We start from the raw sequence: 26,977 nt of genomic DNA on the forward strand, positions 1-26,977 counted from the left end.
CGTGGTGCTTGGTCTGGATGCAGGTGCCGTTGTTGCCAAGGCCGAAGCAAGTGGCCATGACTGTTGATGCTCACGTAGTTCGCGTGGCCGGCGGGGCTTGTGAGGCTTGTGTGGCTCTGGGTCCAGCTGCAGGTTCCGTTGTTGCCGACGGCGGCGCTGGTGGCCGTGAGTGTTGATGCTCCCGTAGCTCGCGTGGCTGGCGTGGTTTGAGTTGCTTGTGTGGCTCTGGGTCTGGCTGCAGGTTCCGTTGTTGCCGCGGGCAGACCTGGTGGCCATGACTGTTGATGCTCACGTAGCTCACGTGGCTGGCGTGGCTTGTGTGGCTTGTGTGGTGCTGGGTCTGGCTGCAGGTTCTGTTGTTGCAAAGGCCAAAGCAAGTGGCCATGACTGTTGATGCTCCCGTAGCTTGCGTAGCTTGCGTGGCCGGCGTGGCTTGTGTGGCTTGTGTGGCTCTGGGTCTGGCTGCAGGTTCCGTTGTTGCCGCGGGCAGACCTGGTGGCCGTGACTGTTGATGCTCCCGTAGCTTTTGTAGCTTGCGCGGCTGGCGTGGCTTGTGTGGCTTGTGTGGTGCTGGGTCTGGCTGCAGGTTCCGTTGTTGCCAAGGGTGAAGCAAGTGGCCATGACTGTTGATGCTCCCGTAGCTCGCGTGGCTGGCATGGTTTGAGTGGCTTGTGTGGCTCTGGGTCTGGCTGCAGGTTCCGTTGTTGGCAAGGACAGACCTGGTGGCCATGACTGTTGATGCTCACGTAGCTTGCGTGGCTGGCGTGGCTTGTGTGGCTTGTGTGGTGCCAGGTCTGGCTGCAGGTTCCGTTGTTGCCAAGGCCGAAGCAAGTGGCCATGACTGTTGATGCTCATGTAGTTCGCGTGGCTGGCGCGGCTGGCGTGGCTGGCGTGGCTGGCGTGGCTGTGGATCTGGCTGCAGGTTCCGTTGTTGCCGAGGGCTGACCCAGTGGCCATGACTGGTGATGCTCACGTAGCTTGCGTGGCTGGCGTTGCATGTGTGGCTTGTGTGGTGCTGGGTCTGGCTGCAGGTTCCGTTGTTGCCAAGGGCGAAGCAAGTGGCCATGACTGTTGATGCGCGTGTGGCTGGCGTGGCTGGCGTGGCTTGTGTGGCTTGTGTGGCTCTGAGTCTGGCTGCAGGTTCCATTGTTGCCGACGGCAGCGCTGGTGGCCGTGACTGTTGATGCTCGTGTAGCTAACGTGGCTGGTGTGGCTTGAGTAGCTTGTGTGGCTCTGGGTCTGGCTGCAGGTTCCATTGTTGCCGAGGGCAGACCCGGTGGCCATGACTGTTGATGCTCCCGTAGCTTGCGTGGCTGGCATTGCATGTGAGGCTTGTGTGGTGCTGGGTCTGGCTGCAGGTTCCATTGTTGCCAAGGGCAGACCCGGTGGCCATGACTGTTGATGCTCACATAGCTTGCGTTGCTGGCGTGGCTTTTGTGGCTTGTGTGGTGCTGGGTCTGTCTGTAGGTTCTGTTGTTGCTGACGGCGGTGCTGGTGGCCATGACTGTGGATGCTTGCATAGCTCGTGCGGCTGGCGTGGCTTGAGTAGCTTGTGCAGCTCTGGGTCTGGCTGCAGGTTCTGTTGTTGCAAAGGCCAAAGCAAGTGGCCATGACTGTTGATGCTCGCGTGGCTGGCGTGGCCGGCGTGGCTTGTGTGGCCTGTGTGGCGCTTGGTCTGGCTGCAGGTTCCGTTGTTGCCGAGGGCGGCGCTGGCGGCCGTGTGCCGGGTGCGGGGGGCATTGGGGCAGGGCAGGAAGGCGCTGGCGTGTGCTGGAGAGCGCTGCTGTGGGGCTGAGGGGTGCCTACGGCCATACCACCCTGAGAACGCCCGATCTCGTCTGATCTCGGAAGCTAAGCAGGGTCGGGCCCGGTTAGTACTTGGATGGGAGACCGCCTGGGAATACCGGGTGCTGTAGGCTTCTTTTGCTGTCTTCCGGGGACTGCGACAGAGGTGCCTTGTTTTGTTTGGGCACATGAGCAAAGGGGCACGAGGGCAACGGTGGCCGTGGCTCGCGTGGCTCATGGGGCTTGTGTGGCTGGCGTGGCTTGTGTGGCTTGTGTGGCGCTGGGTCTGGCTGCAGGTTCCGTTGTTGCCGAGGGCAGACCTGGTGGCCATGACTGTTGATGCTCACGTAGCTCACATGGCTGGCGTGGCTTGTGTGGCTTGTGTGGCTCTGGGTCTGGGTACAGGTTCCGTTGTTGGCAAGGACAGACCAGGTGGCCATGAGTGTTGATGCTCCCGTAGCTCACATGGCTGGCGTGGCTTTTGTCGCTTGTGTGGTGCCAGGTCTGGCTGCAGGTTCTGTTGTTGCCGACGGCGGCGCTGGTGGCCATGAATGTTGATGTTTGCATAGCTCGTGCGGCTGGCGTGGCTCATGTGGATTGTGTGGTGCCAGGTCTGGCTGCAGGTTCCGTTGTTGCCAAGGGTGAAGCAAGTGGCCATGACTGTTGATGCTCATGTAGTTCGCGTGGCCGGCGTTGCTTGTGTGGCTCTGGGTCTGCCTGCAGGTGCCATTGTTGCCGAGGGCTGACCCGGTGGCCATGACTGTGGATGCTCACGTAGCTCACGTGGCTGGCATGGTTCGAGTAGCTTGTGCAGCTCTGGGTCTGGCTGCAGGTTCCGTTGTTGCCAAGGGCGAAGCAAGTGGCCATGACTGTTGATGCTCGCGTGGCTGGCGTGGCCGGCGTGGCTTGTGTGGCCTGTGTGGCGCTTGGTCTGGCTGCAGGTTCCGTTGTTGCCGAGGGCGGCGCTGGCGGCCGTGTGCCGGGTGCGGGGGGCATTGGGGCAGGGCAGGAAGGCGCTGGCGTGTGCTGGAGAGCGCTGCTGTGGGGCTGAGGGGTGCCTACGGCCATACCACCCTGAGAACGCCCGATCTCGTCTGATCTCGGAAGCTAAGCAGGGTCGGGCCCGGTTAGTACTTGGATGGGAGACCGCCTGGGAATACCGGGTGCTGTAGGCTTCTTTTGCTGTCTTCCGGGGACTGCGACAGAGGTGCCTTGTTTTGTTTGGGCACATGAGCAAAGGGGCACGAGGGCAACGGTGGCCGTGGCTCGCGTGGCTCATGGGGCTTGTGTGGCTGGCGTGGCTTGTGTGGCTCTGGGTCTGGCTGCAGGTTCCGTTGTTGCCGCGGGCAGACCTGGTGGCCATGACTGTTGATGCTCACGTAGCTTTTGTAGCTTGCGCGGCTGGCGTGGCTTGTGTGGCTTGTGTGGTGCTGGGTCTGGCTGCAGGTCCCATTGTTGCCAAGGGCAGACCCCGTGGCCATGACTGTTGATGCTCCCGTAGCTTGTGTGGCTGGCGTGGCTTGTGTGGTGCCAGCTCTGGCTGCAGGTTCCGTTGTTGCCAAGGCCGAAGCAAGTGGCCATGACTGTTGATGCTCGTGTGGCTCACGTGGCTGGCGTGGCTTGTGTGGCTTGTGTGGCTCTGGGTCTGGCTGCAGGTTCCATTGTTGCCAAGGGCAGACCCGGTGGCCATGACTGTTGATGCTCCCGTAGCTTGCGTGGCTTTTGTGGCTTGTGTGGTGCTGGGTCTGTCTGTAGGTTCTGTTGTTGCCGACGGCGGCGCTGGTGTCCACGACTGTGGATGCTTGCATAGCTCGTGCGGCTGGCGTGGCTTGTGTGGGTCCAGGTCTGGCTGCAGGTTCCACTGTTGCCGAGGACAGACCTGGTGGCCATGACTGTTGATGCTCGCGTGCCTGGCGTGGCTTGTGTGGCTTGCGTGGTGCTTGGTCTGGATGCAGGTGCCGTTGTTGCCAAGGCCGAAGCAAGTGGCCATGACTGTTGATGCTCACGTAGTTCGCGTGGCCGGCGGGGCTTGTGAGGCTTGTGTGGCTCTGGGTCCAGCTGCAGGTTCCGTTGTTGCCGACGGCGGCGCTGGTGGCCGTGACTGTTGATGCTCCCGTAGCTCGCGTGGCTGGCGTGGTTTGAGTTGCTTGTGTGGCTCTGGGTCTGGCTGCAGGTTCCGTTGTTGCCGCGGGCAGACCTGGTGGCCATGACTGTTGATGCTCACGTAGCTCACGTGGCTGGCGTGGCTTGTGTGGCTTGTGTGGTGCTGGGTCTGGCTGCAGGTTCTGTTGTTGCAAAGGCCAAAGCAAGTGGCCATGACTGTTGATGCTCCCGTAGCTTGCGTAGCTTGCGTGGCCGGCGTGGCTTGTGTGGCTTGTGTGGCTCTGGGTCTGGCTGCAGGTTCCGTTGTTGCCGCGGGCAGACCTGGTGGCCGTGACTGTTGATGCTCCCGTAGCTTTTGTAGCTTGCGCGGCTGGCGTGGCTTGTGTGGCTTGTGTGGTGCTGGGTCTGGCTGCAGGTTCCGTTGTTGCCAAGGGTGAAGCAAGTGGCCATGACTGTTGATGCTCCCGTAGCTCGCGTGGCTGGCATGGTTTGAGTGGCTTGTGTGGCTCTGGGTCTGGCTGCAGGTTCCGTTGTTGGCAAGGACAGACCTGGTGGCCATGACTGTTGATGCTCCCGTAGCTTGCGTGGCTGGCGTGGCTTGTGTGGCTTGTGTGGTGCCAGGTCTGGCTGCAGGTTCCGTTGTTGCCAAGGCCGAAGCAAGTGGCCATGACTGTTGATGCTCATGTAGTTCGCGTGGCTGGCACGGCTGGCGTGGCTGGCGTGGCTGGCGTGGCTGTGGATCTGGCTGCAGGTTCCGTTGTTGCCGAGGGCTGACCCAGTGGCCATGACTGGTGATGCTCACGTAGCTTGCGTGGCTGGCGTTGCATGTGTGGCTTGTGTGGTGCTGGGTCTGGCTGCAGGTTCCGTTGTTGCCAAGGGCGAAGCAAGTGGCCATGACTGTTGATGCGCGTGTGGCTGGCGTGGCTGGCGTGGCTTGTGTGGCTTGTGTGGCTCTGAGTCTGGCTGCAGGTTCCATTGTTGCCGACGGCAGCGCTGGTGGCCGTGACTGTTGATGCTCGTGTAGCTAACGTGGCTGGTGTGGCTTGAGTAGCTTGTGTGGCTCTGGGTCTGGCTGCAGGTTCCATTGTTGCCGAGGGCAGACCCGGTGGCCATGACTGTTGATGCTCACGTAGCTTGCGTGGCTGGCATTGCATGTGAGGCTTGTGTGGTGCTGGGTCTGGCTGCAGGTTCCATTGTTGCCAAGGGCAGACCCGGTGGCCATGACTGTTGATGCTCACATAGCTTGCGTTGCTGGCGTGGCTTTTGTGGCTTGTGTGGTGCTGGGTCTGTCTGTAGGTTCTGTTGTTGCTGACGGCGGTGCTGGTGGCCATGACTGTGGATGCTTGCATAGCTCGTGCGGCTGGCGTGGCTTGAGTAGCTTGTGCAGCTCTGGGTCTGGCTGCAGGTTCTGTTGTTGCAAAGGCCAAAGCAAGTGGCCATGACTGTTGATGCTCGCGTGGCTGGCGTGGCCGGCGTGGCTTGTGTGGCCTGTGTGGCGCTTGGTCTGGCTGCAGGTTCCGTTGTTGCCGAGGGCGGCGCTGGCGGCCGTGTGCCGGGTGCGGGGGGCATTGGGGCAGGGCAGGAAGGCGCTGGCGTGTGCTGGAGAGCGCTGCTGTGGGGCTGAGGGGTGCCTACGGCCATACCACCCTGAGAACGCCCGATCTCGTCTGATCTCGGAAGCTAAGCAGGGTCGGGCCCGGTTAGTACTTGGATGGGAGACCGCCTGGGAATACCGGGTGCTGTAGGCTTCTTTTGCTGTCTTCCGGGGACTGCGACAGAGGTGCCTTGTTTTGTTTGGGCACATGAGCAAAGGGGCACGAGGGCAACGGTGGCCGTGGCTCGCGTGGCTCATGGGGCTTGTGTGGCTGGCGTGGCTTGTGTGGCTCTGGGTCTGGCTGCAGGTTCCGTTGTTGCCGCGGGCAGACCTGGTGGCCATGACTGTTGATGCTCACGTAGCTTTTGTAGCTTGCGCGGCTGGCGTGGCTTGTGTGGCTTGTGTGGTGCTGGGTCTGGCTGCAGGTCCCATTGTTGCCAAGGGCAGACCCCGTGGCCATGACTGTTGATGCTCCCGTAGCTTGTGTGGCTGGCGTGGCTTGTGTGGTGCCAGGTCTGGCTGCAGGTTCTGTTGTTGCCGACGGCGGCGCTGGTGGCCATGAATGTTGATGTTTGCATAGCTCGTGCGGCTGGCGTGGCTCATGTGGATTGTGTGGTGCCAGGTCTGGCTGCAGGTTCCGTTGTTGCCAAGGGTGAAGCAAGTGGCCATGACTGTTGATGCTCATGTAGTTCGCGTGGCCGGCGTTGCTTGTGTGGCTCTGGGTCTGCCTGCAGGTGCCATTGTTGCCGAGGGCTGACCCGGTGGCCATGACTGTGGATGCTCACGTAGCTCACGTGGCTGGCGTGGTTCGAGTAGCTTGTGCAGCTCTGGGTCTGGCTGCAGGTTCCGTTGTTGCCAAGGGCGAAGCAAGTGGCCATGACTGTTGATGCTCGCGTGGCTGGCGTGGCCGGCGTGGCTTGTGTGGCCTGTGTGGCGCTTGGTCTGGCTGCAGGTTCCGTTGTTGCCGAGGGCGGCGCTGGCGGCCGTGTGCCGGGTGCGGGGGGCATTGGGGCAGGGCAGGAAGGCGCTGGCGTGTGCTGGAGAGCGCTGCTGTGGGGCTGAGGGGTGCCTACGGCCATACCACCCTGAGAACGCCCGATCTCGTCTGATCTCGGAAGCTAAGCAGGGTCGGGCCCGGTTAGTACTTGGATGGGAGACCGCCTGGGAATACCGGGTGCTGTAGGCTTCTTTTGCTGTCTTCCGGGGACTGCGACAGAGGTGCCTTGTTTTGTTTGGGCACATGAGCAAAGGGGCACGAGGGCCACGGTGGCCGTGGCTCGCGTGGCTCATGGGGCTTGTGTGGCTGGCGTGGCTTGTGTGGCTTGTGTGGCGCTGGGTCTGGCTGCAGGTTCCGTTGTTGCCGAGGGCAGACCTGGTGGCCATGACTGTTGATGCTCACGTAGCTCACATGGCTGGCGTGGCTTGTGTGGCTTGTGTGGCTCTGGGTCTGGCTACAGGTTCCGTTGTTGGCAAGGACAGACCAGGTGGCCATGAGTGTTGATGCTCCCGTAGCTCACATGGCTGGCGTGGCTTTTGTCGCTTGTGTGGTGCCAGGTCTGGCTGCAGGTTCTGTTGTTGCCGACGGCGGCGCTGGTGGCCATGAATGTTGATGTTTGCATAGCTCGTGCGGCTGGCGTGGCTCATGTGGATTGTGTGGTGCCAGGTCTGGCTGCAGGTTCCGTTGTTGCCAAGGGTGAAGCAAGTGGCCATGACTGTTGATGCTCATGTAGTTCGCGTGGCCGGCGTTGCTTGTGTGGCTCTGGGTCTGCCTGCAGGTGCCATTGTTGCCGAGGGCTGACCCGGTGGCCATGACTGTGGATGCTCACGTAGCTCACGTGGCTGGCGTGGTTCGAGTAGCTTGTGCAGCTCTGGGTCTGGCTGCAGGTTCCGTTGTTGCCAAGGGCGAAGCAAGTGGCCATGACTGTTGATGCTCGCGTGGCTGGCGTGGCCGGCGTGGCTTGTGTGGCCTGTGTGGCGCTTGGTCTGGCTGCAGGTTCCGTTGTTGCCGAGGGCGGCGCTGGCGGCCGTGTGCCGGGTGCGGGGGGCATTAGGGCAGGGCAGGAAGGCGCTGGCGTGTGCTGGAGAGCGCTGCTGTGGGGCTGAGGGGTGCCTACGGCCATACCACCCTGAGAACGCCCGATCTCGTCTGATCTCGGAAGCTAAGCAGGGTCGGGCCCGGTTAGTACTTGGATGGGAGACCGCCTGGGAATACCGGGTGCTGTAGGCTTCTTTTGCTGTCTTCCGGGGACTGCGACAGAGGTGCCTTGTTTTGTTTGGGCACATGAGCAAAGGGGCACGAGGGCCACGGTGGCCGTGGCTCGCGTGGCTCATGGGGCTTGTGTGGCTGGCGTGGCTTGTGTGGCGCTGGGTCTGGCTGCAGGTTCCGTTGTTGCCGCGGGCAGACCTGGTGGCCATGACTGTTGATGCTCACGTAGCTTTTGTAGCTTGCGCGGCTGGCGTGGCTTGTGTGGCTTGTGTGGTGCTGGGTCTGGCTGCAGGTCCCATTGTTGCCAAGGGCAGACCCCGTGGCCATGACTGTTGATGCTCCCGTAGCTTGTGTGGCTGGCGTGGCTTGTGTGGTGCCAGGTCTGGCTGCAGGTTCTGTTGTTGCCGACGGCGGCGCTGGTGGCCATGAATGTTGATGTTTGCATAGCTCGTGCGGCTGGCGTGGCTCATGTGGATTGTGTGGTGCCAGGTCTGGCTGCAGGTTCCGTTGTTGCCAAGGGTGAAGCAAGTGGCCATGACTGTTGATGCTCATGTAGTTCGCGTGGCCGGCGTTGCTTGTGTGGCTCTGGGTCTGCCTGCAGGTGCCATTGTTGCCGAGGGCTGACCCGGTGGCCATGACTGTGGATGCTCACGTAGCTCACGTGGCTGGCGTGGTTCGAGTAGCTTGTGCAGCTCTGGGTCTGGCTGCAGGTTCCGTTGTTGCCAAGGGCGAAGCAAGTGGCCATGACTGTTGATGCTCGCGTGGCTGGCGTGGCCGGCGTGGCTTGTGTGGCCTGTGTGGCGCTTGGTCTGGCTGCAGGTTCCGTTGTTGCCGAGGGCGGCGCTGGCGGCCGTGTGCCGGGTGCGGGGGGCATTGGGGCAGGGCAGGAAGGCGCTGGCGTGTGCTGGAGAGCGCTGCTGTGGGGCTGAGGGGTGCCTACGGCCATACCACCCTGAGAACGCCCGATCTCGTCTGATCTCGGAAGCTAAGCAGGGTCGGGCCCGGTTAGTACTTGGATGGGAGACCGCCTGGGAATACCGGGTGCTGTAGGCTTCTTTTGCTGTCTTCCGGGGACTGCGACAGAGGTGCCTTGTTTTGTTTGGGCACATGAGCAAAGGGGCACGAGGGCCACGGTGGCCGTGGCTCGCGTGGCTCATGGGGCTTGTGTGGCTGGCGTGGCTTGTGTGGCTCTGGGTCTGGCTGCAGGTTCCGTTGTTGCCGCGGGCAGACCTGGTGGCCATGACTGTTGATGCTCACGTAGCTTTTGTAGCTTGCGCGGCTGGCGTGGCTTGTGTGGCTTGTGTGGTGCTGGGTCTGGCTGCAGGTCCCATTGTTGCCAAGGGCAGACCCCGTGGCCATGACTGTTGATGCTCCCGTAGCTTGTGTGGCTGGCGTGGCTTGTGTGGTGCCAGCTCTGGCTGCAGGTTCCGTTGTTGCCAAGGCCGAAGCAAGTGGCCATGACTGTTGATGCTCGTGTGGCTCACGTGGCTGGCGTGGCTTGTGTGGCTTGTGTGGCTCTGGGTCTGGCTGCAGGTTCCATTGTTGCCAAGGGCAGACCCGGTGGCCATGACTGTTGATGCTCCCGTAGCTTGCGTGGCTTTTGTGGCTTGTGTGGTGCTGGGTCTGTCTGTAGGTTCTGTTGTTGCCGACGGCGGCGCTGGTGTCCACGACTGTGGATGCTTGCATAGCTCGTGCGGCTGGCGTGGCTTGTGTGGGTCCAGGTCTGGCTGCAGGTTCCACTGTTGCCGAGGACAGACCTGGTGGCCATGACTGTTGATGCTCGCGTGCCTGGCGTGGCTTGTGTGGCTTGCGTGGTGCTTGGTCTGGATGCAGGTGCCGTTGTTGCCAAGGCCGAAGCAAGTGGCCATGACTGTTGATGCTCACGTAGTTCGCGTGGCCGGCGGGGCTTGTGAGGCTTGTGTGGCTCTGGGTCCAGCTGCAGGTTCCGTTGTTGCCGACGGCGGCGCTGGTGGCCGTGACTGTTGATGCTCCCGTAGCTCGCGTGGCTGGCGTGGTTTGAGTGGCTTGTGTGGCTCTGGGTCTGGCTGCAGGTTCCGTTGTTGGCAAGGACAGACCTGGTGGCCATGACTGTTGATGCTCACGTAGCTTGCGTGGCTGGCGTGGCTTGTGTGGCTTGTGTGGTGCCAGGTCTGGCTGCAGGTTCCGTTGTTGCCAAGGCCGAAGCAAGTGGCCATGACTGTTGATGCTCATGTAGTTCGCGTGGCTGGCGCGGCTGGCGTGGCTGGCGTGGCTGTGGATCTGGCTGCAGGTTCCGTTGTTGCCGAGGGCTGACCCAGTGGCCATGACTGGTGATGCTCACGTAGCTTGCGTGGCTGGCGTTGCATGTGTGGCTTGTGTGGTGCTGGGTCTGGCTGCAGGTTCCGTTGTTGCCAAGGCCGAAGCAAGTGGCCATGACTGTTGATGCTCATGTAGTTCGCGTGGCTGGCGCGGCTGGCGTGGCTGGCGTGGCTCTGAGTCTGGCTGCAGGTTCCATTGTTGCCGACGGCAGCGCTGGTGGCCGTGACTGTTGATGCTCGTGTAGCTAACGTGGCTGGTGTGGCTTGAGTAGCTTGTGTGGCTCTGGGTCTGGCTGCAGGTTCCATTGTTGCCGAGGGCAGACCCGGTGGCCATGACTGTTGATGCTCCCGTAGCTTGCGTGGCTGGCATTGCATGTGAGGCTTGTGTGGTGCTGGGTCTGGCTGCAGGTTCCATTGTTGCCAAGGGCAGACCCGGTGGCCATGACTGTTGATGCTCACATAGCTTGCGTTGCTGGCGTGGCTTTTGTGGCTTGTGTGGTGCTGGGTCTGTCTGTAGGTTCTGTTGTTGCTGACGGCGGTGCTGGTGGCCATGACTGTGGATGCTTGCATAGCTCGTGCGGCTGGCGTGGCTTGAGTAGCTTGTGCAGCTCTGGGTCTGGCTGCAGGTTCTGTTGTTGCAAAGGCCAAAGCAAGTGGCCATGACTGTTGATGCTCGCGTGGCTGGCGTGGCCGGCGTGGCTTGTGTGGCCTGTGTGGCGCTTGGTCTGGCTGCAGGTTCCGTTGTTGCCGAGGGCGGCGCTGGCGGCCGTGTGCCGGGTGCGGGGGGCATTGGGGCAGGGCAGGAAGGCGCTGGCGTGTGCTGGAGAGCGCTGCTGTGGGGCTGAGGGGTGCCTACGGCCATACCACCCTGAGAACGCCCGATCTCGTCTGATCTCGGAAGCTAAGCAGGGTCGGGCCCGGTTAGTACTTGGATGGGAGACCGCCTGGGAATACCGGGTGCTGTAGGCTTCTTTTGCTGTCTTCCGGGGACTGCGACAGAGGTGCCTTGTTTTGTTTGGGCACATGAGCAAAGGGGCACGAGGGCCACGGTGGCCGTGGCTCGCGTGGCTCATGGGGCTTGTGTGGCTGGCGTGGCTTGTGTGGCTCTGAGTCTGGCTGCAGGTTCCGTTGTTGCCGAGGGCAGACCTGGTGGCCATGACTGTTGATGCTCACGTAGCTTTTGTAGCTTGCGCGGCTGGCGTGGCTTGTGTGGCTTGTGTGGTGCTGGGTCTGGCTGCAGGTCCCATTGTTGCCAAGGGCAGACCCCGTGGCCATGACTGTTGATGCTCCCGTAGCTTGTGTGGCTGGCGTGGCTTGTGTGGTGCCAGCTCTGGCTGCAGGTTCCGTTGTTGCCAAGGCCGAAGCAAGTGGCCATGACTGTTGATGCTCGTGTGGCTCACGTGGCTGGCGTGGCTTGTGTGGCTTGTGTGGCTCTGGGTCTGGCTGCAGGTTCCATTGTTGCCAAGGGCAGACCCGGTGGCCATGACTGTTGATGCTCCCGTAGCTTGCGTGGCTTTTGTGGCTTGTGTGGTGCTGGGTCTGTCTGTAGGTTCTGTTGTTGCCGACGGCGGCGCTGGTGTCCACGACTGTGGATGCTTGCATAGCTCGTGCGGCTGGCGTGGCTTGTGTGGGTCCAGGTATGGCTGCAGGTTCCACTGTTGCCGAGGACAGACCTGGTGGCCATGACTGTTGATGCTCGCGTGCCTGGCGTGGCTTGTGTGGCTTGCGTGGTGCTTGGTCTGGATGCAGGTGCCGTTGTTGCCAAGGCCGAAGCAAGTGGCCATGACTGTTGATGCTCACGTAGTTCGCGTGGCCGGCGGGGCTTGTGAGGCTTGTGTGGCTCTGGGTCCAGCTGCAGGTTCCGTTGTTGCCGACGGCGGCGCTGGTGGCCGTGAGTGTTGATGCTCCCGTAGCTCGCGTGGCTGGCGTGGTTTGAGTTGCTTGTGTGGCTCTGGGTCTGGCTGCAGGTTCCGTTGTTGCCGCGGGCAGACCTGGTGGCCATGACTGTTGATGCTCACGTAGCTCACGTGGCTGGCGTGGCTTGTGTGGCTTGTGTGGTGCTGGGTCTGGCTGCAGGTTCTGTTGTTGCAAAGGCCAAAGCAAGTGGCCATGACTGTTGATGCTCCCGTAGCTTGCGTAGCTTGCGTGGCCGGCGTGGCTTGTGTGGCTTGTGTGGCTCTGGGTCTGGCTGCAGGTTCCGTTGTTGCCGCGGGCAGACCTGGTGGCCGTGACTGTTGATGCTCCCGTAGCTTTTGTAGCTTGCGCGGCTGGCGTGGCTTGTGTGGCTTGTGTGGTGCTGGGTCTGGCTGCAGGTTCCGTTGTTGCCAAGGGTGAAGCAAGTGGCCATGACTGTTGATGCTCCCGTAGCTCGCGTGGCTGGCATGGTTTGAGTGGCTTGTGTGGCTCTGGGTCTGGCTGCAGGTTCCGTTGTTGGCAAGGACAGACCTGGTGGCCATGACTGTTGATGCTCACGTAGCTTGCGTGGCTGGCGTGGCTTGTGTGGCTTGTGTGGTGCCAGGTCTGGCTGCAGGTTCCGTTGTTGCCAAGGCCGAAGCAAGTGGCCATGACTGTTGATGCTCATGTAGTTCGCGTGGCTGGCGCGGCTGGCGTGGCTGGCGTGGCTGGCGTGGCTGTGGATCTGGCTGCAGGTTCCGTTGTTGCCGAGGGCTGACCCAGTGGCCATGACTGGTGATGCTCACGTAGCTTGCGTGGCTGGCGTTGCATGTGTGGCTTGTGTGGTGCTGGGTCTGGCTGCAGGTTCCGTTGTTGCCAAGGGCGAAGCAAGTGGCCATGACTGTTGATGCGCGTGTGGCTGGCGTGGCTGGCGTGGCTTGTGTGGCTTGTGTGGCTCTGAGTCTGGCTGCAGGTTCCATTGTTGCCGACGGCAGCGCTGGTGGCCGTGACTGTTGATGCTCGTGTAGCTAACGTGGCTGGTGTGGCTTGAGTAGCTTGTGTGGCTCTGGGTCTGGCTGCAGGTTCCATTGTTGCCGAGGGCAGATCCGGTGGCCATGACTGTTGATGCTCCCGTAGCTTGCGTGGCTGGCATTGCATGTGAGGCTTGTGTGGTGCTGGGTCTGGCTGCAGGTTCCATTGTTGCCAAGGGCAGACCCGGTGGCCATGACTGTTGATGCTCACATAGCTTGCGTTGCTGGCGTGGCTTTTGTGGCTTGTGTGGTGCTGGGTCTGTCTGTAGGTTCTGTTGTTGCTGACGGCGGTGCTGGTGGCCATGACTGTGGATGCTTGCATAGCTCGTGCGGCTGGCGTGGCTTGAGTAGCTTGTGCAGCTCTGGGTCTGGCTGCAGGTTCTGTTGTTGCAAAGGCCAAAGCAAGTGGCCATGACTGTTGATGCTCGCGTGGCTGGCGTGGCCGGCGTGGCTTGTGTGGCCTGTGTGGCGCTTGGTCTGGCTGCAGGTTCCGTTGTTGCCGAGGGCGGCGCTGGCGGCCGTGTGCCGGGTGCGGGGGGCATTGGGGCAGGGCAGGAAGGCGCTGGCGTGTGCTGGAGAGCGCTGCTGTGGGGCTGAGGGGTGCCTACGGCCATACCACCCTGAGAACGCCCGATCTCGTCTGATCTCGGAAGCTAAGCAGGGTCGGGCCCGGTTAGTACTTGGATGGGAGACCGCCTGGGAATACCGGGTGCTGTAGGCTTCTTTTGCTGTCTTCCGGGGACTGCGACAGAGGTGCCTTGTTTTGTTTGGGCACATGAGCAAAGGGGCACGAGGGCAACGGTGGCCGTGGCTCGCGTGGCTCATGGGGCTTGTGTGGCTGGCGTGGCTTGTGTGGCTCTGGGTCTGGCTGCAGGTTCCGTTGTTGCCGCGGGCAGACCTGGTGGCCATGACTGTTGATGCTCACGTAGCTTTTGTAGCTTGCGCGGCTGGCGTGGCTTGTGTGGCTTGTGTGGTGCTGGGTCTGGCTGCAGGTCCCATTGTTGCCAAGGGCAGACCCCGTGGCCATGAGTGTTGATGCTCCCGTAGCTTGTGTGGCTGGCGTGGCTTGTGTGGTGCCAGGTCTGGCTGCAGGTTCTGTTGTTGCCGACGGCGGCGCTGGTGGCCATGAATGTTGATGTTTGCATAGCTCGTGCGGCTGGCGTGGCTCATGTGGATTGTGTGGTGCCAGGTCTGGCTGCAGGTTCCGTTGTTGCCAAGGGTGAAGCAAGTGGCCATGACTGTTGATGCTCATGTAGTTCGCGTGGCCGGCGTTGCTTGTGTGGCTCTGGGTCTGCCTGCAGGTGCCATTGTTGCCGAGGGCTGACCCGGTGGCCATGACTGTGGATGCTCACGTAGCTCACGTGGCTGGCGTGGTTCGAGTAGCTTGTGCAGCTCTGGGTCTGGCTGCAGGTTCCGTTGTTGCCAAGGGCGAAGCAAGTGGCCATGACTGTTGATGCTCGCGTGGCTGGCGTGGCCGGCGTGGCTTGTGTGGCCTGTGTGGCGCTTGGTCTGGCTGCAGGTTCCGTTGTTGCCGAGGGCGGCGCTGGCGGCCGTGTGCCGGGTGCGGGGGGCATTGGGGCAGGGCAGGAAGGCGCTGGCGTGTGCTGGAGAGCGCTGCTGTGGGGCTGAGGGGTGCCTACGGCCATACCACCCTGAGAACGCCCGATCTCGTCTGATCTCGGAAGCTAAGCAGGGTCGGGCCCGGTTAGTACTTGGATGGGAGACCGCCTGGGAATACCGGGTGCTGTAGGCTTCTTTTGCTGTCTTCCGGGGACTGCGACAGAGGTGCCTTGTTTTGTTTGGGCACATGAGCAAAGGGGCACGAGGGCCACGGTGGCCGTGGCTCGCGTGGCTCATGGGGCTTGTGTGGCTGGCGTGGCTTGTGTGGCTTGTGTGGCGCTGGGTCTGGCTGCAGGTTCCGTTGTTGCCGAGGGCAGACCTGGTGGCCATGACTGTTGATGCTCACGTAGCTCACATGGCTGGCGTGGCTTGTGTGGCTTGTGTGGCTCTGGGTCTGGGTACAGGTTCCGTTGTTGGCAAGGACAGACCAGGTGGCCATGAGTGTTGATGCTCCCGTAGCTCACATGGCTGGCGTGGCTTTTGTCGCTTGTGTGGTGCCAGGTCTGGCTGCAGGTTCTGTTGTTGCCGACGGCGGCGCTGGTGGCCATGAATGTTGATGTTTGCATAGCTCGTGCGGCTGGCGTGGCTCATGTGGATTGTGTGGTGCCAGGTCTGGCTGCAGGTTCCGTTGTTGCCAAGGGTGAAGCAAGTGGCCATGACTGTTGATGCTCATGTAGTTCGCGTGGCCGGCGTTGCTTGTGTGGCTCTGGGTCTGCCTGCAGGTGCCATTGTTGCCGAGGGCTGACCCGGTGGCCATGACTGTGGATGCTCACGTAGCTCACGTGGCTGGCGTGGTTCGAGTAGCTTGTGCAGCTCTGGGTCTGGCTGCAGGTTCCGTTGTTGCCAAGGGCGAAGCAAGTGGCCATGACTGTTGATGCTCGCGTGGCTGGCGTGGCCGGCGTGGCTTGTGTGGCCTGTGTGGCGCTTGGTCTGGCTGCAGGTTCCGTTGTTGCCGAGGGCGGCGCTGGCGGCCGTGTGCCGGGTGCGGGGGGCATTGGGGCAGGGCAGGAAGGCGCTGGCGTGTGCTGGAGAGCGCTGCTGTGGGGCTGAGGGGTGCCTACGGCCATACCACCCTGAGAACGCCCGATCTCGTCTGATCTCGGAAGCTAAGCAGGGTCGGGCCCGGTTAGTACTTGGATGGGAGACCGCCTGGGAATACCGGGTGCTGTAGGCTTCTTTTGCTGTCTTCCGGGGACTGCGACAGAGGTGCCTTGTTTTGTTTGGGCACATGAGCAAAGGGGCACGAGGGCCACGGTGGCCGTGGCTCGCGTGGCTCATGGGGCTTGTGTGGCTGGCGTGGCTTGTGTGGCGCTGGGTCTGGCTGCAGGTTCCGTTGTTGCCGCGGGCAGACCTGGTGGCCATGACTGTTGATGCACACGTAGCTTTTGTAGCTTGCGCGGCTGGCGTGGCTTGTGTGGCTTGTGTGGTGCTGGGTCTGGCTGCAGGTCCCATTGTTGCCAAGGGCAGACCCCGTGGCCATGACTGTTGATGCTCCCGTAGCTTGTGTGGCTGGCGTGGCTTGTGTGGTGCCAGGTCTGGCTGCAGGTTCTGTTGTTGCCGACGGCGGCGCTGGTGGCCATGAATGTTGATGTTTGCATAGCTCGTGCGGCTGGCGTGGCTCATGTGGATTGTGTGGTGCCAGGTCTGGCTGCAGGTTCCGTTGTTGCCAAGGGTGAAGCAAGTGGCCATGACTGTTGATGCTCATGTAGTTCGCGTGGCCGGCGTTGCTTGTGTGGCTCTGGGTCTGCCTGCAGGTGCCATTGTTGCCGAGGGCTGACCCGGTGGCCATGACTGTGGATGCTCACGTAGCTCACGTGGCTGGCGTGGTTCGAGTAGCTTGTGCAGCTCTGGGTCTGGCTGCAGGTTCCGTTGTTGCCAAGGGCGAAGCAAGTGGCCATGACTGTTGATGCTCGCGTGGCTGGCGTGGCCGGCGTGGCTTGTGTGGCCTGTGTGGCGCTTGGTCTGGCTGCAGGTTCCGTTGTTGCCGAGGGCGGCGCTGGCGGCCGTGTGCCGGGTGCGGGGGGCATTGGGGCAGGGCAGGAAGGCGCTGGCGTGTGCTGGAGAGCGCTGCTGTGGGGCTGAGGGGTGCCTACGGCCATACCACCCTGAGAACGCCCGATCTCGTCTGATCTCGGAAGCTAAGCAGGGTCGGGCCCGGTTAGTACTTGGATGGGAGACCGCCTGGGAATACCGGGTGCTGTAGGCTTCTTTTGCTGTCTTCCGGGGACTGCGACAGAGGTGCCTTGTTTTGTTTGGGCACATGAGCAAAGGGGCACGAGGGCCACGGTGGCCGTGGCTCGCGTGGCTCATGGGGCTTGTGTGGCTGGCGTGGCTTGTGTGGCTTGTGTGGCGCTGGGTCTGGCTGCAGGTTCCGTTGTTGCCGAGGGCAGACCTGGTGGCCATGACTGTTGATGCTCACGTAGCTCACATGGCTGGCGTGGCTTGTGTGGCTTGTGTGGCTCTGGGTCTGGGTACAGGTTCCGTTGTTGGCAAGGACAGACCAGGTGGCCATGAGTGTTGATGCTCCCGTAGCTCACATGGCTGGCGTGGCTTTTGTCGCTTGTGTGGTGCCAGGTCTGGCTGCAGGTTCTGTTGTTGCCGACGGCGGCGCTGGTGGCCATGAATGTTGATGTTTGCATAGCTCGTGCGGCTGGCGTGGCTCATGTGGATTGTGTGGTGCCAGGTCTGGCTGCAGGTTCCGTTGTTGCCAAGGGTGAAGCAAGTGGCCATGACTGTTGATGCTCATGTAGTTCGCGTGGCCGGCGTTGCTTGTGTGGCTCTGGGTCTGCCTGCAGGTGCCATTGTTGCCGAGGGCTGACCCGGTGGCCATGACTGTGGATGCTCACGTAGCTCACGTGGCTGGCGTGGTTCGAGTAGCTTGTGCAGCTCTGGGTCTGGCTGCAGGTTCCGTTGTTGCCAAGGGCGAAGCAAGTGGCCATGACTGTTGATGCTCGCGTGGCTGGCGTGGCCGGCGTGGCTTGTGTGGCCTGTGTGGCGCTTGGTCTGGCTGCAGGTTCCGTTGTTGCCGAGGGCGGCGCTGGCGGCCGTGTGCCGGGTGCGGGGGGCATTGGGGCAGGGCAGGAAGGCGCTGGCGTGTGCTGGAGAGCGCTGCTGTGGGGCTGAGGGGTGCCTACGGCCATACCACCCTGAGAACGCCCGATCTCGTCTGATCTCGGAAGCTAAGCAGGGTCGGGCCCGGTTAGTACTTGGATGGGAGACCGCCTGGGAATACCGGGTGCTGTAGGCTTCTTTTGCTGTCTTCCGGGGACTGCGACAGAGGTGCCTTGTTTTGTTTGGGCACATGAGCAAAGGGGCACGAGGGCCACGGTGGCCGTGGCTCGCGTGGCTCATGGGGCTTGTGTGGCTGGCGTGGCTTGTGTGGCGCTGGGTCTGGCTGCAGGTTCCGTTGTTGCCGCGGGCAGACCTGGTGGCCATGACTGTTGATGCACACGTAGCTTTTGTAGCTTGCGCGGCTGGCGTGGCTTGTGTGGCTTGTGTGGTGCTGGGTCTGGCTGCAGGTCCCATTGTTGCCAAGGGCAGACCCCGTGGCCATGACTGTTGATGCTCCCGTAGCTTGTGTGGCTGGCGTGGCTTGTGTGGTGCCAGGTCTGGCTGCAGGTTCTGTTGTTGCCGACGGCGGCGCTGGTGGCCATGAATGTTGATGTTTGCATAGCTCGTGCGGCTGGCGTGGCTCATGTGGATTGTGTGGTGCCAGGTCTGGCTGCAGGTTCCGTTGTTGCCAAGGGTGAAGCAAGTGGCCATGACTGTTGATGCTCATGTAGTTCGCGTGGCCGGCGTTGCTTGTGTGGCTCTGGGTCTGCCTGCAGGTGCCATTGTTGCCGAGGGCTGACCCGGTGGCCATGACTGTGGATGCTCACGTAGCTCACGTGGCTGGCGTGGTTCGAGTAGCTTGTGCAGCTCTGGGTCTGGCTGCAGGTTCCGTTGTTGCCAAGGGCGAAGCAAGTGGCCATGACTGTTGATGCTCGCGTGGCTGGCGTGGCCGGCGTGGCTTGTGTGGCCTGTGTGGCGCTTGGTCTGGCTGCAGGTTCCGTTGTTGCCGAGGGCGGCGCTGGCGGCCGTGTGCCGGGTGCGGGGGGCATTGGGGCAGGGCAGGAAGGCGCTGGCGTGTGCTGGAGAGCGCTGCTGTGGGGCTGAGGGGTGCCTACGGCCATACCACCCTGAGAACGCCCGATCTCGTCTGATCTCGGAAGCTAAGCAGGGTCGGGCCCGGTTAGTACTTGGATGGGAGACCGCCTGGGAATACCGGGTGCTGTAGGCTTCTTTTGCTGTCTTCCGGGGACTGCGACAGAGGTGCCTTGTTTTGTTTGGGCACATGAGCAAAGGGGCACGAGGGCCACGGTGGCCGTGGCTCGCGTGGCTCATGGGGCTTGTGTGGCTGGCGTGGCTTGTGTGGCTCTGGGTCTGGCTGCAGGTTCCGTTGTTGCCGCGGGCAGACCTGGTGGCCATGACTGTTGATGCTCACGTAGCTTTTGTAGCTTGCGCGGCTGGCGTGGCTTGTGTGGCTTGTGTGGTGCTGGGTCTGGCTGCAGGTCCCATTGTTGCCAAGGGCAGACCCCGTGGCCATGACTGTTGATGCTCCCGTAGCTTGTGTGGCTGGCGTGGCTTGTGTGGGGCCAGCTCTGGCTGCAGGTTCCGTTGTTGCCAAGGCCGAAGCAAGTGGCCATGACTGTTGATGCTCGTGTGGCTCACGTGGCTGGCGTGGCTTGTGTGGCTTGTGTGGCTCTGGGTCTGGCTGCAGGTTCCATTGTTGCCAAGGGCAGACCCGGTGGCCATGACTGTTGATGCTCCCGTAGCTTGCGTGGCTTTTGTGGCTTGTGTGGTGCTGGGTCTGTCTGTAGGTTCTGTTGTTGCCGACGGCGGCGCTGGTGTCCACGACTGTGGATGCTTGCATAGCTCGTGCGGCTGGCGTGGCTTGTGTGGGTCCAGGTCTGGCTGCAGGTTCCACTGTTGCCGAGGACAGACCTGGTGGCCATGACTGTTGATGCTCGCGTGCCTGGCGTGGCTTGTGTGGCTTGCGTGGTGCTTGGTCTGGATGCAGGTGCCGTTGTTGCCAAGGCCGAAGCAAGTGGCCATGACTGTTGATGCTCACGTAGTTCGCGTGGCCGGCGGGGCTTGTGAGGCTTGTGTGGCTCTGGGTCCAGCTGCAGGTTCCGTTGTTGCCGACGGCGGCGCTGGTGGCCGTGACTGTTGATGCTCCCGTAGCTCGCGTGGCTGGCGTGGTTTGAGTGGCTTGTGTGGCTCTGGGTCTGGCTGCAGGTTCCGTTGTTGGCAAGGACAGACCTGGTGGCCATGACTGTTGATGCTCACGTAGCTTGCGTGGCTGGCGTGGCTTGTGTGGCTTGTGTGGTGCCAGGTCTGGCTGCAGGTTCCGTTGTTGCCAAGGCCGAAGCAAGTGGCCATGACTGTTGATGCTCATGTAGTTCGCGTGGCTGGCGCGGCTGGCGTGGCTGGCGTGGCTGTGGATCTGGCTGCAGGTTCCGTTGTTGCCGAGGGCTGACCCAGTGGCCATGACTGGTGATGCTCACGTAGCTTGCGTGGCTGGCGTTGCATGTGTGGCTTGTGTGGTGCTGGGTCTGGCTGCAGGTTCCGTTGTTGCCAAGGCCAAAGCAAGTGGCCATGACTGTTGATGCTCATGTAGTTCGCGTGGCTGGCGCGGCTGGCGTGGCTGGCGTGGCTCTGAGTCTGGCTGCAGGTTCCATTGTTGCCGACGGCAGCGCTGGTGGCCGTGACTGTTGATGCTCGTGTAGCTAACGTGGCTGGTGTGGCTTGAGTAGCTTGTGTGGCTCTGGGTCTGGCTGCAGGTTCCATTGTTGCCGAGGGCAGACCCGGTGGCCATGACTGTTGATGCTCCCGTAGCTTGCGTGGCTGGCATTGCATGTGAGGCTTGTGTGGTGCTGGGTCTGGCTGCAGGTTCCATTGTTGCCAAGGGCAGACCCGGTGGCCATGACTGTTGATGCTCACATAGCTTGCGTTGCTGGCGTGGCTTTTGTGGCTTGTGTGGTGCTGGGTCTGTCTGTAGGTTCTGTTGTTGCTGACGGCGGTGCTGGTGGCCATGACTGTGGATGCTTGCATAGCTCGTGCGGCTGGCGTGGCTTGAGTAGCTTGTGCAGCTCTGGGTCTGGCTGCAGGTTCTGTTGTTGCAAAGGCCAAAGCAAGTGGCCATGACTGTTGATGCTCGCGTGGCTGGCGTGGCCGGCGTGGCTTGTGTGGCCTGTGTGGCGCTTGGTCTGGCTGCAGGTTCCGTTGTTGCCGAGGGCGGCGCTGGCGGCCGTGTGCCGGGTGCGGGGGGCATTGGGGCAGGGCAGGAAGGCGCTGGCGTGTGCTGGAGAGCGCTGCTGTGGGGCTGAGGGGTGCCTACGGCCATACCACCCTGAGAACGCCCGATCTCGTCTGATCTCGGAAGCTAAGCAGGGTCGGGCCCGGTTAGTACTTGGATGGGAGACCGCCTGGGAATACCGGGTGCTGTAGGCTTCTTTTGCTGTCTTCCGGGGACTGCGACAGAGGTGCCTTGTTTTGTTTGGGCACATGAGCAAAGGGGCACGAGGGCCACGGTGGCCGTGGCTCGCGTGGCTCATGGGGCTTGTGTGGCTGGCGTGGCTTGTGTGGCTCTGGGTCTGGCTGCAGGTTCCGTTGTTGCCGAGGGCAGACCTGGTGGCCATGACTGTTGATGCTCACGTAGCTTTTGTAGCTTGCGCGGCTGGCGTGGCTTGTGTGGCTTGTGTGGTGCTGGGTCTGGCTGCAGGTCCCATTGTTGCCAAGGGCAGACCCCGTGGCCATGACTGTTGATGCTCCCGTAGCTTGTGTGGCTGGCGTGGCTTGTGTGGTGCCAGCTCTGGCTGCAGGTTCCGTTGTTGCCAAGGCCGAAGCAAGTGGCCATGACTGTTGATGCTCGTGTGGCTCACGTGGCTGGCGTGGCTTGTGTGGCTTGTGTGGCTCTGGGTCTGGCTGCAGGTTCCATTGTTGCCAAGGGCAGACCCGGTGGCCATGACTGTTGATGCTCCCGTAGCTTGCGTGGCTTTTGTGGCTTGTGTGGTGCTGGGTCTGTCTGTAGGTTCTGTTGTTGCCGACGGCGGCGCTGGTGTCCACGACTGTGGATGCTTGCATAGCTCGTGCGGCTGGCGTGGCTTGTGTGGGTCCAGGTCTGGCTGCAGGTTCCACTGTTGCCGAGGACAGACCTGGTGGCCATGACTGTTGATGCTCGCGTGCCTGGCGTGGCTTGTGTGGCTTGCGTGGTGCTTGGTCTGGATGCAGGTGCCGTTGTTGCCAAGGCCGAAGCAAGTGGCCATGACTGTTGATGCTCACGTAGTTCGCGTGGCCGGCGGGGCTTGTGAGGCTTGTGTGGCTCTGGGTCCAGCTGCAGGTTCCGTTGTTGCCGACGGCGGCGCTGGTGGCCGTGAGTGTTGATGCTCCCGTAGCTCGCGTGGCTGGCGTGGTTTGAGTTGCTTGTGTGGCTCTGGGTCTGGCTGCAGGTTCCGTTGTTGCCGCGGGCAGACCTGGTGGCCATGACTGTTGATGCTCACGTAGCTCACGTGGCTGGCGTGGCTTGTGTGGCTTGTGTGGTGCTGGGTCTGGCTGCAGGTTCTGTTGTTGCAAAGGCCAAAGCAAGTGGCCATGACTGTTGATGCTCCCGTAGCTTGCGTAGCTTGCGTGGCCGGCGTGGCTTGTGTGGCTTGTGTGGCTCTGGGTCTGGCTGCAGGTTCCGTTGTTGCCGCGGGCAGACCTGGTGGCCGTGACTGTTGATGCTCCCGTAGCTTTTGTAGCTTGCGCGGCTGGCGTGGCTTGTGTGGCTTGTGTGGTGCTGGGTCTGGCTGCAGGTTCCGTTGTTGCCAAGGGTGAAGCAAGTGGCCATGACTGTTGATGCTCCCGTAGCTCGCGTGGCTGGCATGGTTTGAGTGGCTTGTGTGGCTCTGGGTCTGGCTGCAGGTTCCGTTGTTGGCAAGGACAGACCTGGTGGCCATGACTGTTGATGCTCACGTAGCTTGCGTGGCTGGCGTGGCTTGTGTGGCTTGTGTGGTGCCAGGTCTGGCTGCAGGTTCCGTTGTTGCCAAGGCCGAAGCAAGTGGCCATGACTGTTGATGCTCATGTAGTTCGCGTGGCTGGCGCGGCTGGCGTGGCTGGCGTGGCTGGCGTGGCTGTGGATCTGGCTGCAGGTTCCGTTGTTGCCGAGGGCTGACCCAGTGGCCATGACTGGTGATGCTCACGTAGCTTGCGTGGCTGGCGTTGCATGTGTGGCTTGTGTGGTGCTGGGTCTGGCTGCAGGTTCCGTTGTTGCCAAGGGCGAAGCAAGTGGCCATGACTGTTGATGCGCGTGTGGCTGGCGTGGCTGGCGTGGCTTGTGTGGCTTGTGTGGCTCTGAGTCTGGCTGCAGGTTCCATTGTTGCCGACGGCAGCGCTGGTGGCCGTGACTGTTGATGCTCGTGTAGCTAACGTGGCTGGTGTGGCTTGAGTAGCTTGTGTGGCTCTGGGTCTGGCTGCAGGTTCCATTGTTGCCGAGGGCAGATCCGGTGGCCATGACTGTTGATGCTCCCGTAGCTTGCGTGGCTGGCATTGCATGTGAGGCTTGTGTGGTGCTGGGTCTGGCTGCAGGTTCCATTGTTGCCAAGGGCAGACCCGGTGGCCATGACTGTTGATGCTCACATAGCTTGCGTTGCTGGCGTGGCTTTTGTGGCTTGTGTGGTGCTGGGTCTGTCTGTAGGTTCTGTTGTTGCTGACGGCGGTGCTGGTGGCCATGACTGTGGATGCTTGCATAGCTCGTGCGGCTGGCGTGGCTTGAGTAGCTTGTGCAGCTCTGGGTCTGGCTGCAGGTTCTGTTGTTGCAAAGGCCAAAGCAAGTGGCCATGACTGTTGATGCTCGCGTGGCTGGCGTGGCCGGCGTGGCTTGTGTGGCCTGTGTGGCGCTTGGTCTGGCTGCAGGTTCCGTTGTTGCCGAGGGCGGCGCTGGCGGCCGTGTGCCGGGTGCGGGGGGCATTGGGGCAGGGCAGGAAGGCGCTGGCGTGTGCTGGAGAGCGCTGCTGTGGGGCTGAGGGGTGCCTACGGCCATACCACCCTGAGAACGCCCGATCTCGTCTGATCTCGGAAGCTAAGCAGGGTCGGGCCCGGTTAGTACTTGGATGGGAGACCGCCTGGGAATACCGGGTGCTGTAGGCTTCTTTTGCTGTCTTCCGGGGACTGCGACAGAGGTGCCTTGTTTTGTTTGGGCACATGAGCAAAGGGGCACGAGGGCAACGGTGGCCGTGGCTCGCGTGGCTCATGGGGCTTGTGTGGCTGGCGTGGCTTGTGTGGCTTGTGTGGCGCTGGGTCTGGCTGCAGGTTCCGTTGTTGCCGAGGGCAGACCTGGTGGCCATGACTGTTGATGCTCACGTAGCTCACATGGCTGGCGTGGCTTGTGTGGCTTGTGTGGCTCTGGGTCTGGCTACAGGTTCCGTTGTTGGCAAGGACAGACCAGGTGGCCATGAGTGTTGATGCTCCCGTAGCTCACATGGCTGGCGTGGCTTGTGTGGCTTGTGTGGTGCCAGGTCTGGCTGCAGGTTCTGTTGTTGCCGACGGCGGCGCTGGTGGCCATGAATGTTGATGTTTGCATAGCTCGTGCGGCTGGCGTGGCTCATGTGGATTGTGTGGTGCCAGGTCTGGCTGCAGGTTCCGTTGTTGCCAAGGGTGAAGCAAGTGGCCATGACTGTTGATGCTCATGTAGTTCGCGTGGCCGGCGTTGCTTGTGTGGCTCTGGGTCTGCCTGCAGGTGCCATTGTTGCCGAGGGCTGACCCGGTGGCCATGACTGTGGATGCTCACGTAGCTCACGTGGCTGGCATGGTTCGAGTAGCTTGTGCAGCTCTGGGTCTGGCTGCAGGTTCCGTTGTTGCCAAGGGCGAAGCAAGTGGCCATGACTGTTGATGCTCGCGTGGCTGGCGTGGCCGGCGTGGCTTGTGTGGCCTGTGTGGCGCTTGGTCTGGCTGCAGGTTCCGTTGTTGCCGAGGGCGGCGCTGGCGGCCGTGTGCCGGGTGCGGGGGGCATTGGGGCAGGGCAGGAAGGCGCTGGCGTGTGCTGGAGAGCGCTGCTGTGGGGCTGAGGGGTGCCTACGGCCATACCACCCTGAGAACGCCCGATCTCGTCTGATCTCGGAAGCTAAGCAGGGTCGGGCCCGGTTAGTACTTGGATGGGAGACCGCCTGGGAATACCGGGTGCTGTAGGCTTCTTTTGCTGTCTTCCGGGGACTGCGACAGAGGTGCCTTGTTTTGTTTGGGCACATGAGCAAAGGGGCACGAGGGCCACGGTGGCCGTGGCTCGCGTGGCTCATGGGGCTTGTGTGGCTGGCGTGGCTTGTGTGGCTCTGAGTCTGGCTGCAGGTTCCGTTGTTGCCGCGGGCAGACCTGGTGGCCATGACTGTTGATGCTCACGTAGCTTTTGTAGCTTGCGCGGCTGGCGTGGCTTGTGTGGCTTGTGTGGTGCTGGGTCTGGCTGCAGGTCCCATTGTTGCCAAGGGCAGACCCCGTGGCCATGACTGTTGATGCTCCCGTAGCTTGTGTGGCTGGCGTGGCTTGTGTGGTGCCAGCTCTGGCTGCAGGTTCCGTTGTTGCCAAGGCCGAAGCAAGTGGCCATGACTGTTGATGCTCGTGTGGCTCACGTGGCTGGCGTGGCTTGTGTGGCTTGTGTGGCTCTGGGTCTGGCTGCAGGTTCCATTGTTGCCAAGGGCAGACCCGGTGGCCATGACTGTTGATGCTCCCGTAGCTTGCGTGGCTTTTGTGGCTTGTGTGGTGCTGGGTCTGTCTGTAGGTTCTGTTGTTGCCGACGGCGGCGCTGGTGTCCACGACTGCGGATGCTTGCATAGCTCGTGCGGCTGGCGTGGCTTGTGTGGGTCCAGGTATGGCTGCAGGTTCCACTGTTGCCGAGGACAGACCTGGTGGCCATGACTGTTGATGCTCACGTGCCTGGCGTGGCTTGTGTGGCTTGCGTGGTGCTTGGTCTGGATGCAGGTGCCGTTGTTGCCAAGGCCGAAGCAAGTGGCCATGACTGTTGATGCTCACGTAGTTCGCGTGGCCGGCGGGGCTTGTGAGGCTTGTGTGGCTCTGGGTCCAGCTGCAGGTTCCGTTGTTGCCGACGGCGGCGCTGGTGGCCGTGAGTGTTGATGCTCCCGTAGCTCGCGTGGCTGGCGTGGTTTGAGTTGCTTGTGTGGCTCTGGGTCTGGCTGCAGGTTCCGTTGTTGCCGCGGGCAGACCTGGTGGCCATGACTGTTGATGCTCACGTAGCTCACGTGGCTGGCGTGGCTTGTGTGGCTTGTGTGGTGCTGGGTCTGGCTGCAGGTTCTGTTGTTGCAAAGGCCAAAGCAAGTGGCCATGACTGTTGATGCTCCCGTAGCTTGCGTAGCTTGCGTGGCCGGCGTGGCTTGTGTGGCTTGTGTGGCTCTGGGTCTGGCTGCAGGTTCCGTTGTTGCCGCGGGCAGACCTGGTGGCCGTGACTGTTGATGCTCCCGTAGCTTTTGTAGCTTGCGCGGCTGGCGTGGCTTGTGTGGCTTGTGTGGTGCTGGGTCTGGCTGCAGGTTCCGTTGTTGCCAAGGGTGAAGCAAGTGGCCATGACTGTTGATGCTCCCGTAGCTCGCGTGGCTGGCATGGTTTGAGTTGCTTGTGTGGCTCTGGGTCTGGCTGCAGGTTCCGTTGTTGGCAAGGACAGACCTGGTGGCCATGACTGTTGATGCTCACGTAGCTTGCGTGGCTGGCGTGGCTTGTGTGGCTTGTGTGGTGCCAGGTCTGGCTGCAGGTTCCGTTGTTGCCAAGGCCGAAGCAAGTGGCCATGACTGTTGATGCTCATGTAGTTCGCGTGGCTGGCGCGGCTGGCGTGGCTGGCGTGGCTGGCGTGGCTGTGGATCTGGCTGCAGGTTCCGTTGTTGCCGAGGGCTGACCCAGTGGCCATGACTGGTGATGCTCACGTAGCTTGCGTGGCTGGCGTTGCATGTGTGGCTTGTGTGGTGCTGGGTCTGGCTGCAGGTTCCGTTGTTGCCAAGGGCGAAGCAAGTGGCCATGACTGTTGATGCGCGTGTGGCTGGCGTGGCTGGCGTGGCTTGTGTGGCTTGTGTGGCTCTGAGTCTGGCTGCAGGTTCCATTGTTGCCGACGGCAGCGCTGGTGGCCGTGACTGTTGATGCTCGTGTAGCTAACGTGGCTGGTGTGGCTTGAGTAGCTTGTGTGGCTCTGGGTCTGGCTGCAGGTTCCATTGTTGCCGAGGGCAGATCCGGTGGCCATGACTGTTGATGCTCCCGTAGCTTGCGTGGCTGGCATTGCATGTGAGGCTTGTGTGGTGCTGGGTCTGGCTGCAGGTTCCATTGTTGCCAAGGGCAGACCCGGTGGCCATGACTGTTGATGCTCACATAGCTTGCGTTGCTGGCGTGGCTTTTGTGGCTTGTGTGGTGCTGGGTCTGTCTGTAGGTTCTGTTGTTGCTG

General features: G+C 61.9%; 16 non-coding genes across 16 annotated transcripts; all 16 read left to right on the forward strand.

Annotated features, from left to right (window-relative positions):
- Positions 1-1,800: 1,800 nt before the first annotated feature.
- LOC125331277 lies at positions 1,801-1,919 on the forward strand. The gene has a single exon (XR_007205976.1). It is a non-coding gene; the product is annotated as a 5S ribosomal RNA (ribosomal RNA).
- A 922-nt stretch (positions 1,920-2,841) lies between these two features.
- On the forward strand, positions 2,842-2,960 carry LOC125331278. Its single transcript, XR_007205977.1, has one exon. It is a non-coding gene; the product is annotated as a 5S ribosomal RNA (ribosomal RNA).
- Positions 2,961-5,517: 2,557 nt separating this feature from the next.
- LOC125331279 lies at positions 5,518-5,636 on the forward strand. The gene has a single exon (XR_007205978.1). It is a non-coding gene; the product is annotated as a 5S ribosomal RNA (ribosomal RNA).
- Positions 5,637-6,549: 913 nt separating this feature from the next.
- Positions 6,550-6,668, forward strand: LOC125331280. The gene has a single exon (XR_007205979.1). It is a non-coding gene; the product is annotated as a 5S ribosomal RNA (ribosomal RNA).
- A 922-nt stretch (positions 6,669-7,590) lies between these two features.
- Positions 7,591-7,709, forward strand: LOC125331282. Its single transcript, XR_007205981.1, has one exon. It is a non-coding gene; the product is annotated as a 5S ribosomal RNA (ribosomal RNA).
- Positions 7,710-8,622: 913 nt separating this feature from the next.
- LOC125331285 lies at positions 8,623-8,741 on the forward strand. The gene has a single exon (XR_007205982.1). It is a non-coding gene; the product is annotated as a 5S ribosomal RNA (ribosomal RNA).
- Positions 8,742-10,835: 2,094 nt separating this feature from the next.
- LOC125331286 lies at positions 10,836-10,954 on the forward strand. Its single transcript, XR_007205983.1, has one exon. It is a non-coding gene; the product is annotated as a 5S ribosomal RNA (ribosomal RNA).
- A 2,557-nt stretch (positions 10,955-13,511) lies between these two features.
- LOC125331287 lies at positions 13,512-13,630 on the forward strand. Its single transcript, XR_007205984.1, has one exon. It is a non-coding gene; the product is annotated as a 5S ribosomal RNA (ribosomal RNA).
- Positions 13,631-14,543: 913 nt separating this feature from the next.
- Positions 14,544-14,662, forward strand: LOC125331288. Its single transcript, XR_007205985.1, has one exon. It is a non-coding gene; the product is annotated as a 5S ribosomal RNA (ribosomal RNA).
- A 922-nt stretch (positions 14,663-15,584) lies between these two features.
- Positions 15,585-15,703, forward strand: LOC125331289. The gene has a single exon (XR_007205986.1). It is a non-coding gene; the product is annotated as a 5S ribosomal RNA (ribosomal RNA).
- Positions 15,704-16,616: 913 nt separating this feature from the next.
- LOC125331290 lies at positions 16,617-16,735 on the forward strand. Its single transcript, XR_007205987.1, has one exon. It is a non-coding gene; the product is annotated as a 5S ribosomal RNA (ribosomal RNA).
- Positions 16,736-17,657: 922 nt separating this feature from the next.
- On the forward strand, positions 17,658-17,776 carry LOC125331291. Its single transcript, XR_007205988.1, has one exon. It is a non-coding gene; the product is annotated as a 5S ribosomal RNA (ribosomal RNA).
- Positions 17,777-18,689: 913 nt separating this feature from the next.
- Positions 18,690-18,808, forward strand: LOC125331292. The gene has a single exon (XR_007205989.1). It is a non-coding gene; the product is annotated as a 5S ribosomal RNA (ribosomal RNA).
- Positions 18,809-20,902: 2,094 nt separating this feature from the next.
- LOC125331293 lies at positions 20,903-21,021 on the forward strand. The gene has a single exon (XR_007205990.1). It is a non-coding gene; the product is annotated as a 5S ribosomal RNA (ribosomal RNA).
- Positions 21,022-23,578: 2,557 nt separating this feature from the next.
- On the forward strand, positions 23,579-23,697 carry LOC125331295. The gene has a single exon (XR_007205992.1). It is a non-coding gene; the product is annotated as a 5S ribosomal RNA (ribosomal RNA).
- A 922-nt stretch (positions 23,698-24,619) lies between these two features.
- Positions 24,620-24,738, forward strand: LOC125331296. The gene has a single exon (XR_007205993.1). It is a non-coding gene; the product is annotated as a 5S ribosomal RNA (ribosomal RNA).
- The last annotated feature ends 2,239 nt before the right edge of the window (positions 24,739-26,977 follow it).

The sequence above is a fragment of the Corvus hawaiiensis genome, chromosome 10, assembly GCF_020740725.1.
Source record: "Corvus hawaiiensis isolate bCorHaw1 chromosome 10, bCorHaw1.pri.cur, whole genome shotgun sequence".
NCBI classification, from domain to species: domain Eukaryota; kingdom Metazoa; phylum Chordata; class Aves; order Passeriformes; family Corvidae; genus Corvus; species Corvus hawaiiensis.